General features: G+C 44.4%; 1 protein-coding gene across 1 annotated transcript in view; it reads left to right on the top strand.

Moving 5' to 3' along the window:
• The window catches only part of LOC130707624 (golgin subfamily A member 7-like), a 47,125-nt gene that overhangs the window by 28,828 nt on the left and 1,875 nt on the right, over nt 1-16,422 (top strand). The window contains exon 6 of the mRNA XM_057543434.1: nt 10,906-10,988. The gene's annotated coding sequence lies outside the window, so the exon portion shown is untranslated. The remainder of the gene's footprint in view (nt 1-10,905; nt 10,989-16,422) is intronic.

The following is a 16,422-nucleotide window of genomic DNA, read 5'->3' as shown; positions in this document are numbered from 1 at the left end:
TGAGTATAGTTCCCTGTGCTATACAATGGGTCCTTGTTGTTTACCTGTTTTATATATAGTAGTATGTTTATGTTAATCCCAAACTCCTAATTTATCTGTCCCCCCCTACCCGTTATCCCCTTTGGTAACCGTAAGTTTGTTTTCTATGTCTGTGAGTCTATTTCTATTTTGTAAATAAGTTCATTTGTATCATTTTTGAAGTGCTGAAAGAAATGAACCACCAACCCAGAGTTTTATATCTGGTGAAAATATCCTTTATGAATGAAGGTAAAATAAAAATATCCTCAGGTGAAGGAAAATTAAGAGACTTTGTTGCCAGCACACCTGTTCTAAAATAAACCCTAAAGGAAGTTCTTCAGATGGAATGGAGGTGATACCATAGGGAAACCTGGAACATCAGGAATAAAGGATGAACAACAGAAATGGTAAATAGCTGGGTAAACAGACTGTTTGCCTTCTCTTGAGTCATCTGAAATATGATTGACAGTTGAAAGCAAAAATTATGGCATTGGTAGATGAAGTTTTCAATGTAGATCTAATATATAACAGCTATAATATAAAGGAAGGAGGGTAAAGGGACTTACATAGTGGTGAGATTTCTACATTCCAGTTAAGGTGGTAAAGTATTTCTCCTAAGTAGACAGTGAAAAGTTAAGCATATATATTGCAATCACAAAAAAATTAAGAATACAGTAAAAAATACAACAGATAAACCAAAATGGAATACTAAAAAATGTTTAACCCAGGGACTTCCCTGGTGGTGCAGTAGTTAAGAATCCACCTGCCAATTCAGGGGACATGGGTTCGATCCCTGGTCTGGGAAGATCTCACATGCTGTGGAGCAACTAAGCCCGTGCGCCACAACTACTGAGCCTGTGCTCTAGAGCCTGCGAGCCACAACTACTGAGCCCTCATGCCACAACTACTGAAGCCCGCACACCTAAAGCCCACGTTCCACAACAAGAGAAGCCACCAAAGCAAGAAGCATGCACACCGCAACGAAGAGTAGCCCCCGCTCCCTGCAACTAGAGAAAGCCCACACATAGCAACAAAGCAGCCAAAAATAAATAACATAAATAAATTAATAAAAAAAAAATTTAACCTGAAGAAAGAAGGAAAGGAGAGACAGAGGAACAAAAAAACAGAGCAAACAGAAAATAAATAATGAAATGACAGAACTAGGTCTAAACATATCAATAATTACATTAAATCTAAACAGACTACACACACCAACTAAAAGACAGAAATGATCAAAATGGATTTTTGAAAAAAGATATAACCATATGCTGCATAGAATTATATCGATATAATGATATAGATAGGTTAAAAGACTAACATACATGTACTAAAAATAATTGAACAATATTCTTTATTTTATTTATTTATTTATTTTATTTATTTATTTTTGGCTACATTGGATCTTTGTTGCTGTGCATAGGCTTCTCATTGTGGTGGCTTCTCTTCTTGCAGAGCACGGGCTCTAGGTGCATGGGCTTCAGTAGTGGTGGCTCGCGGGCTCTAGAGCACAGGCTCAGTAGTTGTGGCGCACGGGCCTAGTTGCTCCGTGGCATGTGGGATCTTCCCAGACCAGAGTTTGAACCCATGTCCCCTGCACTGGCAGGTGGATTCTTAACCACTGCACCACCAGAGAAGTCCCTGAACAATACCCTTTAAATTGGTGAATTTATGATCTGTGAATTGTATCTCAATAAAACTGTTAAAAAAAGATTAAGATACACCATGGCAACACCAATCAAAAGAAAGCTGGAGTGGCTATATTAATATCAAAGTAGACTTCAGAGCAAAGAAAATTACTTTGCTTCAAAATGGACTTCAAAATGCATGAAGCAAAAATTAATCAAACTGAAAGGAGAAATGGAAACAGGACTTCAAAATGCATGAAGCAAAAATTAATCAAACTGAAAGGAGAAATGGAAAACTCCACAGTTAAATTTGGAGACTTCAACATTCCTCTCTCAGTAATTAATAGAACAGGTAAATAGAAAATAGCAAGGATATAGAAGAACTGAGCCATAAACCAGCTGGATTAATTGAGATTTGCAATAGAAAACAAATTCTTTCCAAGTGTTCAAAGAACCTTCAGCAAGGAAGACCTTATCTTGGGTGATAAAACAAGTCTTGACAAATTTATACTGAAATCATACGAAGTATATCATTTGATTAAAATGAAATCAAACTAGAAATTTATAGCAGAACAATAATTGGAAAATCTCTAAAACTTGGAACTTAACACATGTATAAATAATTAATGGCTCAAAAAGAAAGTCTCTTGGGAAACTAGAAAATATTCTGAACTGAATCAAAAAATAAAACATACCAAAATTTGTGAGATGCATCTTAAGCATTGCTTAGAGAAAAATTGATAGTATTAAATGACTATATTAGAAAAGAAAAAAGATCTCAAATCAAACATCTAAGCTTTCACCTTCAGAAACTAAGAAAAGAAGAGAAATATAAACCTAAAGCAAGGAAATAATAAAGAGCAGAATTCAGTGACATAGAAAACAAGAAAACAACAGAGAAAAATCAATGTAACAAAAACTTGCCCTTTGAAAAGATGAATAAAATTGATAAACTTCTAGGTAGACTGACTAGGAAAAAAAAGAGAGAAAACACATATTACCAACACCAGGAATGAAAGATGAGTTATCACAATAGACCTCACATGCATTAAAATGCTAATAAGGGAATAATAATACAAACAATTCTACAAAATAAATTGACAACTTAGATGAAATGAATGAAGTCCTTGAAAGCCACAAACTACCAAAAACTCATCCAAGAAGAAATAGATAACTTAAATTGTCCTATATTTATTAAAGAAACTCAATTTATAGTTGCAAACCATCTGAAAAAGAAAACTCCAGACCCAGAAGATTCCACTGGCAAATTCTACCAAGTGTTTAAGGAAGAAATCAAACTGATCTTTTCACATATGCTATCTTCCAGAAAATATAAGAGAAGGGAATACTTCTCAACTCATTTATTTTATTTTATTTTATTTTTTTATTTTTGGCTGCTTTGGGCCTTCGTTGCTGCACATGGGCTTTCTCTAGTTGGGGTGAGCGGGGGCTACTCTTCATTGCGGTGTGCAAGCTTCTTATTGCGGTGGCTTCTCTTGTTACGGAGCATGGGGTCTAGGCGCGTGGGCTTCAGTAGTTGTGGTGCACGGGCTTCAGTAGTTGTGGCTCACAGGCTCTAGAGCACAGGCTCAGTAGTTGTGGCGCACAGGCTTAGTTGCTCCGCGGCATGTGGGATCTTCCCGGACCAGGGCTTGAATGTGTGCCCCCTGCATTGGCAGGTGGATTCTTAACCACTGCGCCACCAGGGAATTCTTCAACTCATTTTTTGAGGCTACCTTTATCTTGATGCCAAAGCCAGACAAAGATAATACAAGAAAAAGAAAGCTACCTATCAATACCCCTCATGAACATAGATACAAAAATCCCCAACAACATGTTAACAAATTGAATCCAGCAATATGTAAAATATAAGTGGGTCTTATCTCAGGAATACAAGGCATTGAAGATCAATCAATGTAATCCACTATATTAACAGTTCAAAGATGAAAAACCACATGAGTATATCAATGCAGAAAAAGCATTTAACTAAATTCAACATCCATTCATGGACATCCATAAAATACTTCTATAATATCCACAAAAACTCTCATAAACTAGGAACAGGGGACTTCCTTAAACTGATAAAAGGCATATACAAAAAACCTATATTGTACCCAATGGTAAAGGCTGAATACTTACGCCCTAGGATCAGGAACAAGACAGGGATGTTCATTCTCATCATTCCTATTCAACCTTGTCCTGAAACTCCTAGTCAGTACATTAAGGCAAGACAAATAAATAGAAGGCATACAGGTTGGAAAGGAAGAAATAAAACTACCCATGTCTGCAGATGACGTGATTCTATATAGAAAATCCCAAGGAATCTACAAAAAAATCTAGAGCTTATAAGAGATTTTAACAATGCTGCAGGATACAAGATCAGCACACAAAAATCAATCATATTTCTACATACTAGCAATGAACAATTGGAAACAAGTTTGAAAATTGTTACTTACAATAGCACCAAAAAATGAAATAATTAGTTATAAATCTTACAAAAGACTTGCAAGATCCGTACTGAGACTGCCCCCTTTCAAGGGGCTTTCCTGGAAGTCTCATGCAACAATCTGTTGTCACATCTCATTGACTGTGTCACATGGGCACCCATGGGAAGGGTGCAAGGGAAGCTGGGAAATGCTCTGCATAAATTTTCACTGTTATGGTCCTGAGGTGGTTCCAAGACCACATAAGCAGAGACTGGCAGCTTCCTCTGGGTAATTTTGGGAATATTGTCTGTCTCAGAGTGGATAAGAGTGGATCACTATGGAGGACATTTTTTCCTTTCCAAGATGTCTGGCTGAATGGACAAGGAGAGCAGCTTCCAGTAACAGCTGAGGGCGTGAACGTCAGATGAGCAATCAGGAAAGAGAAGAACTGCCTGGAGGAGGAGTCACTGAGGCCTGGCAGCAGTATGTGTGCTAACTGGGCCAGGGCCACCAGTCAGTGCCCACTGAGGCCACAGCCAGGGCCCCTCCTAAGGAAAATGTCATGTGCTCCAGGTAACCTCGTTCTGTCCTGAGTGACCCTGTGCCACCCTTTGCCCCTTGGTCTCAGCTGATTGGACTAAAGCCTGGCACCTAACCTGTGAGCAGCCAGTCCACAGGAGGGCCAGCCACCCACACCCTTGCTCAAAAGATTATCTAGCCATTCAGATTGCCTGGTTCAGGAACTTGACCTGACTGTACGGAAAGAACTTGCAGGTGGGAGCAGAACAAAATGATGTAGACACTGGGGCAACGTTCTGCCACTGGGAGCCTGGTCTTGTCCTGGATTCCTTGTGGTCTCTCAGCAGCCTGGCCCATGGCGCTTCAGCTCAGATTTCCATGAACTTCCCTCCTGGCTCCCGGTGCAGTCATCCCCACCACCAACTCTCTCCACCTGAGCTAGAGGGTCTCTGCTGCTTGCAACCAAACATAGCAGCCCTCAGCAGTTTTAAATCAAGGTCATCAAGTGCTTCCTGTAGAAATTCAGGAGATTTGAATAATGGAATCAAAGTCAAGCTTTTGGGAGTTCTTCCTGGGGAGGGTGCAACATCTGACATTGTTGTAAATATTCTTGCAAATTCATTTAAAAAGTTCAGCATCGAAGATAGAATTCTTTGTGCTTGCAAGTATAAATATAAATTTTAGTAGAACGCAGCAGCATGGTAAAAACAATATTCATATCCAATTAGGAAATTCATGGAGCGGAAATGAACTTGGAATCGGTGTGGTGCAAATATAATTGAAAATTGGGATAAAACAAGCTGTGATGCTATATCAATTGAAATGGAAACTGTAGTTATCTGTATGTACACACACACATACATAGTGATTACACTACAATATTTTCGTGGCAAAGGTGTTTAATATAAGACATATTTCATTATGGCCACAGGGCCAGGACTAGGGAGAGGGGAACAAGGCACCTGCCTCAGGGGCAAAGTTTAAGGGGCAGCAAAAAACTCAATAATCAAGACTAATAGTATTTTAATGCTATATGTATTTTAAAAATCAAAAATAAATGCAAAAACCATGATGAACAAAATATCCAAATTTTAAATAAAGAGAGTATCAGTATTATCAATTTTCTTTCTGCCTCAGGCTCCAGCATGACCTGGCAGAGCCCTGCACAACAGTATGTTTTCTCTTTTTGCTGTCTGTCATCAGTCACAATTTTTAAGTGTTTGATCCTTGGAAGAACTTTGTAAATCATTTTAAGTGTTTACAATGGAATTGGACATTTTGTAAATGAATCCTCTAAATTTTGTTCAAAAGCAATAGAAAACCTTTAATCAGAGTGTTCAACAAGGGTGCCAAAATAAACTTTAACTTTTATCAACTTAAGGTACTATAAACAAAGCTTTCATCAAATTTCAGTTATTTCACACGAGGAAACATTTTCACATATCCCTCAAAAGCAAGGGAGTTGCTGAGCAAATTAAGTAATGAGAACGCAAACGGTGGCCAAGATTTAATTTAGAGATTCTCGAATTTTTCTTTGGAATGCCTGGATTTTGGGGAAGAATATTTTGATGGAGTTCCTATCATAAATTGGGAAAATTTATATTTTGTACTTGGATTGAAGGGAAGACAGAGGCTTATGGTTTTGCCGCATTTACAACTGGCAAAATATTAAAAAGAATTATAAAGTCAACTTATGTGAGAATTTTATCTTCTCATAATATTTGTTAAAAAAAAGGTATTCTAAATGGAAATACACTGCGTGTGAAAATATTCGGGCTGAAATAGTTAACCATTCCTACCTAAATAAATTAGAATTGAGAATGTCCTCCATTTAGCAGAATCTGCTCTGAGCTTATCAGGTACCTCTGCAGAAAAACTATATTCCTATTAAGAATTTGTAATCTATAGAGAAGAGTCCATGAAGGGTGTCAACAATTTCCATTTTATTAACCATAGTAACTTTGAAGATAATTGCATGCAATTCTTTGAGGGGGAAAAAAGAGACCATATTTCTTTCTTTTTTTTTTTTTTTGCTTATTTTATTTTATTTTTTAACATCTTTATTGGAGTATAATTGCTTTACAATGTTGTGTTAGTTTAGACCATATTTCTTAAAAACACATATTCTTTAGAAAAATACCAGTGACAGAATATTAGAAACAGATATGGCTAAGAAATTGATTAAAGTACATGAATGTATAACCAAAGTTCTTTTTATGTTACTTTTAATGCTCAGATAATAAACACAAAAGTTTAAAAAAATTTAATGTACATATTAAGTAACAATTTAATACATGATTTTAAAAATAAATTTTAGAATAGCTTTATAATTACAGAAAAAAATTACAAAGATGGTACAGAGAGATTCCATAAGTTCCACACTAAGCTTCTCCTGTTATTAACATCTTACATTAATATGCTACACTTGTTATAATTAATCAACCAATATTGATACATTCTTATGAACTAAAGTCCATACTTTATTCAGATTTCCTCAGTTTTTACCTACCATCTTTTTTTCTGTTCCAGGATTAAAGGTACATACTATCAACATAATTTATCATGGTTGATGTTGTCCTTGATCACCTGGCTGACATAGTGTCTGTCAGGTGACTCCCCTGTAAAGTTACTCTTTTCCCCTTCCCATCCTGCACTCTTTGGAAGGAAGTCACTATGCACAGCCCACACTTAAGGGTTGGGGGCTTATGTTCTCCTTCCTCGAGGGGGGAGTATCTACCTAAATTATTCGGAATTTTTTTTCCACCAGAGATTTGTCTTGTTTTCCTTGTTTATTTATTTATTCAATCATTAATTTATAGCACTATGGACTCATGGATATATGTTTTATGCTTTGGGTTATAATGCAGTACTTCTTTATTTGTTTGGTTGCTTACCTTGTTCCAGCTCTGGCCATTCTTTTGGTTGGCTCCTGTGTCTTTCTGATATAGTCCTTGTGCGGTTTTCGTGGGAGCATCTGGATTGTAGCATTTTAGACAACTTGGCAATTATATTTTATATACTGATTGATTTTTAAGGAAGGAAAATTAAGTGTAATCCAGTCTAAGATTTTATCCTTATCCTTGAAAGTGGCTGGAGACCAATCCCACCGGGTAGTGCCCTCTCCAGAGCCTGGAGGAGGATGATACATGGATGTCACCAAGGTTCTGGGACTACCCCAAGGGTTCAGCAAGCCCCCAGCAGCCCTCTGGCTGGCCACAGTCCCTGTGGGAGCCCTGCAGGGCCAGCCCTGGAAAGCCCTGGGAGGTATTGAGTCCAGCTCCCCAGATCTAGAGATGAGGGGCTGAGGCCCAGAGGGAGCAAGCTGCTTCCTCAGGGTCACAGGGTCCAGGCCAGGCCTTCCCCAAGCCATGCATTACACAGTGAAACTCACACTGAAACTGACAGAGGCAGGGCTCCAAACCTGGGCCTCTTTTCCTCCCCTCCCCAGGGCAAGGGGCATTTTAGAGGAGAAATCCCAGGAGAGCCAGGCCTAGGTTTGCTTGGAGTGGATCTCCAGTCACAGCCTCACCCAGGCACTCCCTTCCCAGGAACCGGGCAGTGTGGGTTACTGCTAGGGCCTGCACCCCAATCCTAGCTCCCCCATTCACTTACTTCAGGACCTTGGGCAAGTCACTTCACCTTTCTGAGCTCCAGACCCCTTATCTGCAAGTACAGGTAGTATTAATACCTCCCTCGTGGGGTCGGCAAGAGGGTTAAAGGCTCTAACGTGTGTAAAGGGTTTAGGATCCTGACGTGGAAGGTAAGTGGCACATAAACAATAGTTTGTTGTTACTGCATGTTTTATTATTACTAATAAATGCATTCCAAGGGGCACCTCAGTTTTGAAAGTAAATGCTGTGATCATGAAGACAGATGGATTAGCAGTTTGTAAAACCCCCAAACCCAGCCAAACTACGATGGAGGAGGCTGGTGGTGCCCAGAATTGTGACCAAATGGTTCTCTGTGACTTCAGATGATGAACCTGCTGCAGGTTTGCTGGGGGATCTCATGAAGAGCAATTGAACGGAGTGACTGCTGAGGGTGGGCTGGGGCCGCCTTCCCACCCAGGCCATCCAGTGCCGGCACTGCCCGGCCTCCCAGCACGGGGCTCCCCAGCCCTCCCCTCCGCCCTGATCCCAGCTGGGAGGGAAAGGTGACCTCACTGGCTGCAGCTAGGCTGCAAAGGGAGGCTTTGAGGGGACAGCGGCAGATGGCAGCTGCACGCTTGACTGTGCTGGAATGCTGTGTGCATGGAGACGCCTTAGTTACCAAGCGCCCAGTTCTGCAGGCTCTGCACACACCCACACATGCACTTCCACGTGAGGTGGGAAGAATTATGGCCCCCAAAGCATTATGGTGCAAAGATGTCTACATCCTAATTGAAGAACCTGTGAGTATGTTACCTTACTTGGCAAAAAGGGACTTTGCAGATGTGATTAGGGAACTTGAGATGGGGAGATGATCCTGGATTATCCAGGTGGACCTAATGTAACCACCGGGTTCTTTACAAAGGAAAGAAGGAGGCAGGAGAGAGAGAGATTTTCTGTTGGCTTTGGAGATGGAGGAAGAGGCCACAAGGTAAGGAGTGCAAGCAGCCTCTGGAAACTGGAAAAGACAAGGAACAGATTCTCCTCTAGAGTCTCCAGAAGGACACAGCCGTACCAACCCATTTTGGACTTTTGATCTCTAGAACTGTAGAATAATTAATTTGTTGTTGGTTTAAGCCACTATGATTTAAACCACTAAATGTTTTAGTACACCTTTTATATTCAGCATTCAGATCGAGAAACAGAATGTTGCCAGCACCCCCAAAACATCAGCCATTCACAGATCACCTTCCTGATTTTTGCCTCGTCTATGTACCACTACATGCCACCTGTGACATTTTTCTTACAATTATTTACTTAACATTTTTCTTTAAATATTTACACCTCTACTTAACCGGATCTATTTGAAAAGAAACTTTCCATCACTTTGTTGAAAGTTAAAAACCATTACAATGACCCATTATTTATGGTAAGTATTCTATTTGAAGGCAAGTATAAAAATAATTGTTACTAAATTCCAGCTAGACCCTCCTACCTGCTGGAGGCTCTGGACCTGAGGGCTGCTCTTTCTTTATTTAAAAGGGCAGTTAGGGACTTCCCTGGTGGTCCAGTGGTTAAGAATACATCTTGCAATGCAGGGGACACTGGGTCCATCCCTGGTTGGGGAACTAAGATCCCACATGCCATGGGGCAGCTAGAGAGCCCACGTGCCGCAACGAAAGATCCTGAGTGCCGCAACTAAGACCCAACACAGCCAAAAATAAATAAATAAATAAATTTTAAAGAAGAACTCTTAAAAAAAAAAAGGGCAATTAGCAGAAGGATTTGAGAGGTGTTAAGGACTGACTTGCACCACGCCCAGGCTTTCACTTGTATCTGATCATAAGGATCGAAAGATAAATGAAAAAGAACTTTAGATAATGCCATTTAATGCCAAGTCTGCGTCTGCCCCTCTCACTTATGTCCCAGGCCACCAGCATTTACCCCCAACTCATGAAAAAGCAGAGGGCTCGTTTCTGACTCCTCTCAGAATGACCTGCAACTCACTAGCTGTGCAAGCCCAGATGGGTGACTTAGCCTCTCTGAGCCATAGTTTCTTCACTAGCAAAGAATGAAAACACAGCTGATTCTCATTATTCGTGGTAGTCATGGTCTGTCAAGTAGTTGGGAACACTGAATACCGAGCCATTATTCCTAGGGAAAATACAGGATTGGGTTTCTTTGCGCCTCTGGTCACATTTTTTCAATTGATCAATACCTAACCTTGTGTTATGTGTATTTCTGTTCAGATACCTTATTTAATATATATTGTTGACAATGAACATACCTGATTTCTCTGTAAGGCACGTCACAGCCTTCATTCAGTTAGGAATACCAGAAAGCACTCAGCACTATGCTTGGGGCCATTTAAAATAGCAGATTGGGACTTCTCTGGCGGTCTAGTGGTTAAGACACGCTTCCACTTCAGGGGGCATGGGTTGGATCCCTGGCGGGAGAACCAAGATCCCTCATGCCACACCATGCGGCCAAAAAAAAAAAAAAAAAAAGAAATCACCAACAAAAAGCACAAAATTGTGAAGAGCTCAGCAGTAAACGGACCACGGAAAGGACACGTTAACAGTGCGAGCTGAGACAGGAAGGCGGAGCATCGATCGGCTTGCTGGACTTCAGCTGGGAACGTGCACGGGGGGCCACTCTGCGCATGTCCGCCAGCGACCCTGAAGGCACAGTGAGTATTGATTGGGGGTTAAAACACATTTCATTGAGCAGGCGCGTTGGCAAATCTGGGATCCGTGAACAATGAAGATGGAGGGCAGCAGCAACTTCCCTGGATCATCTCGAGTGTTAACAAGGTAATAGAGGCCTTCAGCAGCTTCCCCATGGTGGGTTTTCAACCCAGGAAGTCTTATAGCTTGTTGTTTGCTGCTAGCTGGTTCTGTGGCTTTAGTGCGTCAGACTCAGGGCGGGGAGGTACCTGCTTTCAAAACGGGGGTGCTCTGAGGCCAAGTGACAGGATGTCCGGGGAAGCCCAGCACCGAGCTGGCACTCAGAGGCTTTGTTGGACCAGACTTGAATTTTCTGCAGCTCCTTTAGTTCAGCCTGAGCAGCCCATGGGTATGCCTGCTCCTGGGCCAGGGATGGTGGAGGATACCCAGGGTAAGTGCTGTGGGCTGGACCCTGAGAGCAAGGGCCTCCTTAAATTTTGCGCTCTGGACATCTCTCCCCTCTAACTGGTGCCGGCCCTGGCAGCTACCTGGACGGGTTTTCTAGAAAGGCTGGTTGAGGCCAGGTGGTGGAGGGAAGCAGGGTATAGGTGCATTTTATGTTTAGGGTAGTAGGGAGCCATGGAGGTTTGCGGAGCAGGTCTGTGGTCGGGATGAAGCCGGTATTCTGAAGGCAGCTTTGAGGAGGGGGGCTGCAAACAAGGCTGGGGGCAGCCTGCCTGGTGGGTGGGAAAGACTGAGAGAAGGCAGCTGCTGAGGTCTCCTGGGTCTTTCGAAGCCTCATATTTCTCCCTGTGTGGTGGCTCCCGGGAGCCCCCTGACGAGGATAGGAGCAGTGGGCACTGCTCCTCTCCCTGGGGCTTCATCTGCCAAAGCCACCAAGCGTGCAGGCCTCCCCAGTGCTTGACAACCAGTCCTGTTCGCTGAATTTTGCATTAAGAAAACTGGTCACCAACGAGCAGCAGCTGGGGAAAGTTTCACCAGCACTGCTTGGGATGTGAACCAGGCAGACCCAGAAGCGTGGGGGTGACTCCCTCCAAAGTCTCCCACTGCAGGCGTACACTGGCCTGCACACATGCGTTTGTGCATAGCACCCCCGAGGACCCATATGTAAGTGCACACCTATAAACACTGTCAGATTCGTAGTGTATAACCCACACACGAACGCCGTGTGCCACACCCACAGGCTGACAGGACGCAGCATAACTCAGGGCTTCGGAGTCAGATCTGCAATTTACTAGGGAGTTATTAATCTTCCCAAGCCTCAGTTTTCTCATCTGTAAAACGGGGATAATAATAGAACCTCCCTCAGATGTCTGCTGCAAGGGTCGAATGAGATCGTCCGTGTACAGTGCTAAGCATGGCGGCCTCCCAAATGATAAGCACGCCATCAGTAGTAGCTGTTAGCATTTCTGTTATGATGGTGAGGACGTACACCACACAGACCAGCACCACGGACATCCTCCTCCTCAAACTCCTTAATCTCTGCCTCCTACCATTTTATAACCTCTGCGTGGGGAAGGCCTTAACGGGAGGGCCTGTGGTTCTCTAAGCAGCTTTTGACCACTTAACTTTTAAACTGAGCACAGTGGACTGTTGGTTTCTCACTTTGGAAATGGTAGATCTATCCTGTTAGGGGGGTGAGCATAAACTTCCGTTATAAAATCCTGCAGAGAGAGGGGAAAGAAGCAGGGCTGAGAGATGAAGGGGAAGACCAGAGGGGGACCCGTTTCTGGTTTCAACCTCCCTGAGGCCAGCTGCCGCTCCTTGGGCCCCTCCTAAACCACATTCATGGCCTTCCAGCAAATTCCCCTTTCTCATTAAGTAGCTGTAGTTGGATTCTGTTATGTGCAGCCAAAACCAGGCCAAGGCTGGGTGAGCGAGATGTGTCAGCCCAGCGCAGAGACAGGAGGCGAACAGGAAACGACCACCCTTCGGGAAGTGCTGGGACGGGGCAGGGACTTGGAGCCACGCTTGCCGGTGGGGAAGGGGTTTCTCCACGGAAATGTCCTCTGAGGTGAGGAAGGGGGGGGAGAGGGCAGCCACAGCAGGGGGCACAGCTCATCAGACACCCGGAAGGGAGCCTGGCACGGTTTATACAGAACATCCGTATCTGTGTCTTTATCGGGATCACAAACATTAACAATCCCTGCGGCTTCACCGCCCCCAGTACCTCTCGCCTCCTGTGGTCGTGGTGGAAACAGTGTTATTCTCCCATTTCTAGGGGCAGAGCTCCAGGTTCAGACAGCCCTACCTTTTCTTCCAGTAGATTCCTGGAGATACTCAGAACCTAGAACCCCAGGCTGGGGTGGTGCTGCAGCAGCCGTCTGAGGCTGTGGAGAGAAGGGGAGGACGAGGTGCCTGTGTCCTCGGCAGAGGCAATGGGGACAAGGGGACCCAGTTCAGGAGGCAACAGAAGGCTTCCTGAGTGGGGGGGGGGCGGGGGGTGGCGGGGGGTGGCAGGGCTGAGGGGAGGATTGGAGGCTGGCAGAAGGAGCTGGGACTGCAGGGCACGTTAGGGAGGCTCTGGGGAAGCCTTTCTGGGCACTGAGGGCCTCTGGTCAGAGGCAGCGCAAGGAAGGGCCTGGGGGAGATTTGATGGCCTACTGCATGTCCCCAGTGACACACCCCAAGCTGGCGCACCTGAACCTAATTGAAAAATATTTATGTCTACATCTTGGAGACAGAGAGAGGGAGAAGGCTAGTAATTACTTCGTGCACCAGGTGCCTAGTGTCATCTCATTTCATTGTTTCAGCCGTCCTGTGAGGCGAGTATTCTTATTCTCAGTTTTCAGATGAAGGAACCAAGACTCAGAGAGGTGATGCTACATGCCAAGGTCACACAAGTGGCCACAGCGCTGCCACATTGTTGCCGAGCAAGGGCTCGTGTGCCTGAGGTGCAGAAAGCCAAACTCTGACAGCAGGGTTTGCAGCAAAGTGAAGGTTTATTTGCAGGGAGCCAAACCAGGAGAGTGGGCAGCTCATGCTCCAAAGACCCGAACTCCTCCATAGCATTCAGGCAAGGATTTTTAAACACAGGGTGAGGGGAAAGGGTCATAGGAAGCTGATCAGCTCGTGGACCTTCTTCTGATTGGTTGGTGGTGAGGTAACAGGGTGATGTTTAAGGAATCACAACCTTCTGGTTCCAACCAGTCTGGGGTCTAGTGCTTGTGGTCAGCATGTAGTCCCATCCTCCCTCCACCTGGGTGGGAGTCTTAGTTTCTATAGAACAACTCAAAGATATGCATCAGATTGTTATCTATCTGCCCTGAGGAGGCATTAGGAGGCCTGTGACTCTGTTATCCTAATAGTTAACTGCTTGAGTCTGCTCTTTGGAACTCAGGGAAGCCTAGGAGACTAAAGCCTTTTTCTACAAACAAGAAACGGGGGGCATGGAGGGGTTTTTGTACCCAGGAGGGCCCCGAAGGGTCCTGCTTCGTTTCAATCCCCCCTTTTCTTTGATACTCCTCAATCCTGAGGGGAACGGGCGGGACAAGAAAGGGAATAAAGTTTTGGATGGAGAGGTTAATCATAAACTCAGTAGGGGAACTGGGTTTCAAAGTTATGGTAAAACCACTGCAGTCCTGCCCTCATCTCGTCAGCAGACCTGCTGAAACGCAGCCTGTGCTGCAGAGAGGAGCATGCGCCCTGAGCAGCCAGGAGAAGCCTGTTAAATACTCACATGCCTTCCTCACGAGCTCATCACCCAGACAACAGCCCCATAGTATTATTATTATTTATTTATTTTAATTTTAATTTTATTTTTGGCCGCGTTGGGTCTTTGTTGCTGCGCGCGGGCTTTCTCGTGTTGTGGTGAGCGGGGGCTGCTCTTCATTGCGGTGTGCGGGCGTCTCATTGTGGTGGCTTCTCTTGTTGCGGAGCACGGGCTCTAGGCACGCGGGCTTCAGTAGTTGTGGCTCGTGGGCTCAACAGTTGTGGCTCGCAGGCTCTAGAGCGCAGGCTCAGTAGTTGTGGCGCACGGGCTTAGTTGTTCAGTGGTATGTGGGATCTTCCCGGACCAGGGCTGGAACCCGTGTGCCCTGCGTTGGCAGGTGGATTCTTAACCACTGCACCACCAGGGAAGGCCCCCCCATAGTATTACTATCCTCATGATTCCCCACCTCCTTTCCCAGAACCTATTTACTCTTTGTTTATACATACTTCTAATAATTGGTGTGGTGGAAAGAGCACAGATCAGTCAGAAGTCCTGAGGCAAGTCTGTTAGCATCTCTCTGTGTCTCTTCCCCCATCTGGAAAACTGAGATAAGAATAAGTGCCTCGGGACTGAGGTTTTCCTTCAGGTCAGAGGATCGTAAGGTCATGGTGTTCTTCATAGACCACTATGACATTCAAACATACATAATTCCATAATACAAAAGCACATTGATGGAAGAAAATATAACTATCATGTCTGTAGGATAGTGTATCTTTTTTTTTTAAAGTATACATTGAACCTAAAATCAAGAAAATACCTCTCTTTAAATTAATTTTTTTTTCTCTGTACACTGGGAAACTCTCACTATATGATGTTTTAGGCAGGACACCCGGGTCCAGCTCATCCCACAAGTGCCAGTTTGAGAACCCCTGGGCTGGAGGTGGGAGACTAGTCCCTGCCTGACCAATCACCTTGCTGTGTGACTTTGGACAAGTCACTCACCTGTCCTGGGCTTTTGTTTCTCCTGGATGCAGCAAGGGCGTGAGGGTGGCCTAGAGATCATCCGAGGTCCTTTTCAGTTCCAGCCTTGAAGGATGGAATCTGTTCCTGCATCTCAGTGTCACATTCAAGATCCCATGGACCAGGGGCAGCTGTGAATCCATCTTTTCCTCTAGTTCCCCATCTGTGCATCTCTTCCTGCCCTATGGGAAACCATACATGGGAGTCTTGGGCCAAGGAAAGGCTGCTCCTTCCCCTCCAGGAGACCCCTAAACAATGTCTGAGGGGATCCAGGCTATTAAAGTAATTTACATAGTAATTAACAAGGTTCCATTAGTGGATTCCTGGAGCCAGAGCACTCTGCTTCCATTTCCCTTTAGGGGTCCACGGTCCTGGGCTGGGACTGAGGTTTGCTGGGGTTTGGCTGGTGGAGCAGGGAGGGGAAGAATTTTCCATGCTCACGTGTCCTAGCCCCACACCCAGGGAAGAGAAGCAGTGACTGTGCGAGGGCCCCAGCTGGCTGGGTAATGAGGTCTGGGGCGAAGGGGCACCTCGTGAACACTTCAGTCCTGAAACCCCAGCAAGAAAGGCAACCATGAGTCTCACAGCCATTTGTCTGTTCTGCAGCCCAGGGCCTAAGTGCCTCCAAGAGCTCTTCTTTCAAGATGACACAAAATTTCTCATGTCCCTCTGGGCCTCCTGACGACAAATTGTATGTGTGGCCACAGTAAGGTGCCAGGCTTCCCTGTTATCACCCCTTTGAGCCTCTCAGCAACCCTGTGAGGCAGATGTTAACTCTTCCATTGTGGGGTTGAAGAAACCTATGCCCAGAGAGGTGAGGTAACTTGTCCAGAGTCACACAGCCTGAAATAGCAGAGTGGAACTAGAACCTGGGTCCTCCAACACAAT

The sequence above is a fragment of the Balaenoptera acutorostrata genome, chromosome 3 (assembly GCF_949987535.1).
Source record: "Balaenoptera acutorostrata chromosome 3, mBalAcu1.1, whole genome shotgun sequence".
NCBI classification, from domain to species: domain Eukaryota; kingdom Metazoa; phylum Chordata; class Mammalia; order Artiodactyla; family Balaenopteridae; genus Balaenoptera; species Balaenoptera acutorostrata.
Note: the sequence above shows the minus strand (reverse complement) of the source record. Positions and strands in the feature narration are given on the sequence as shown.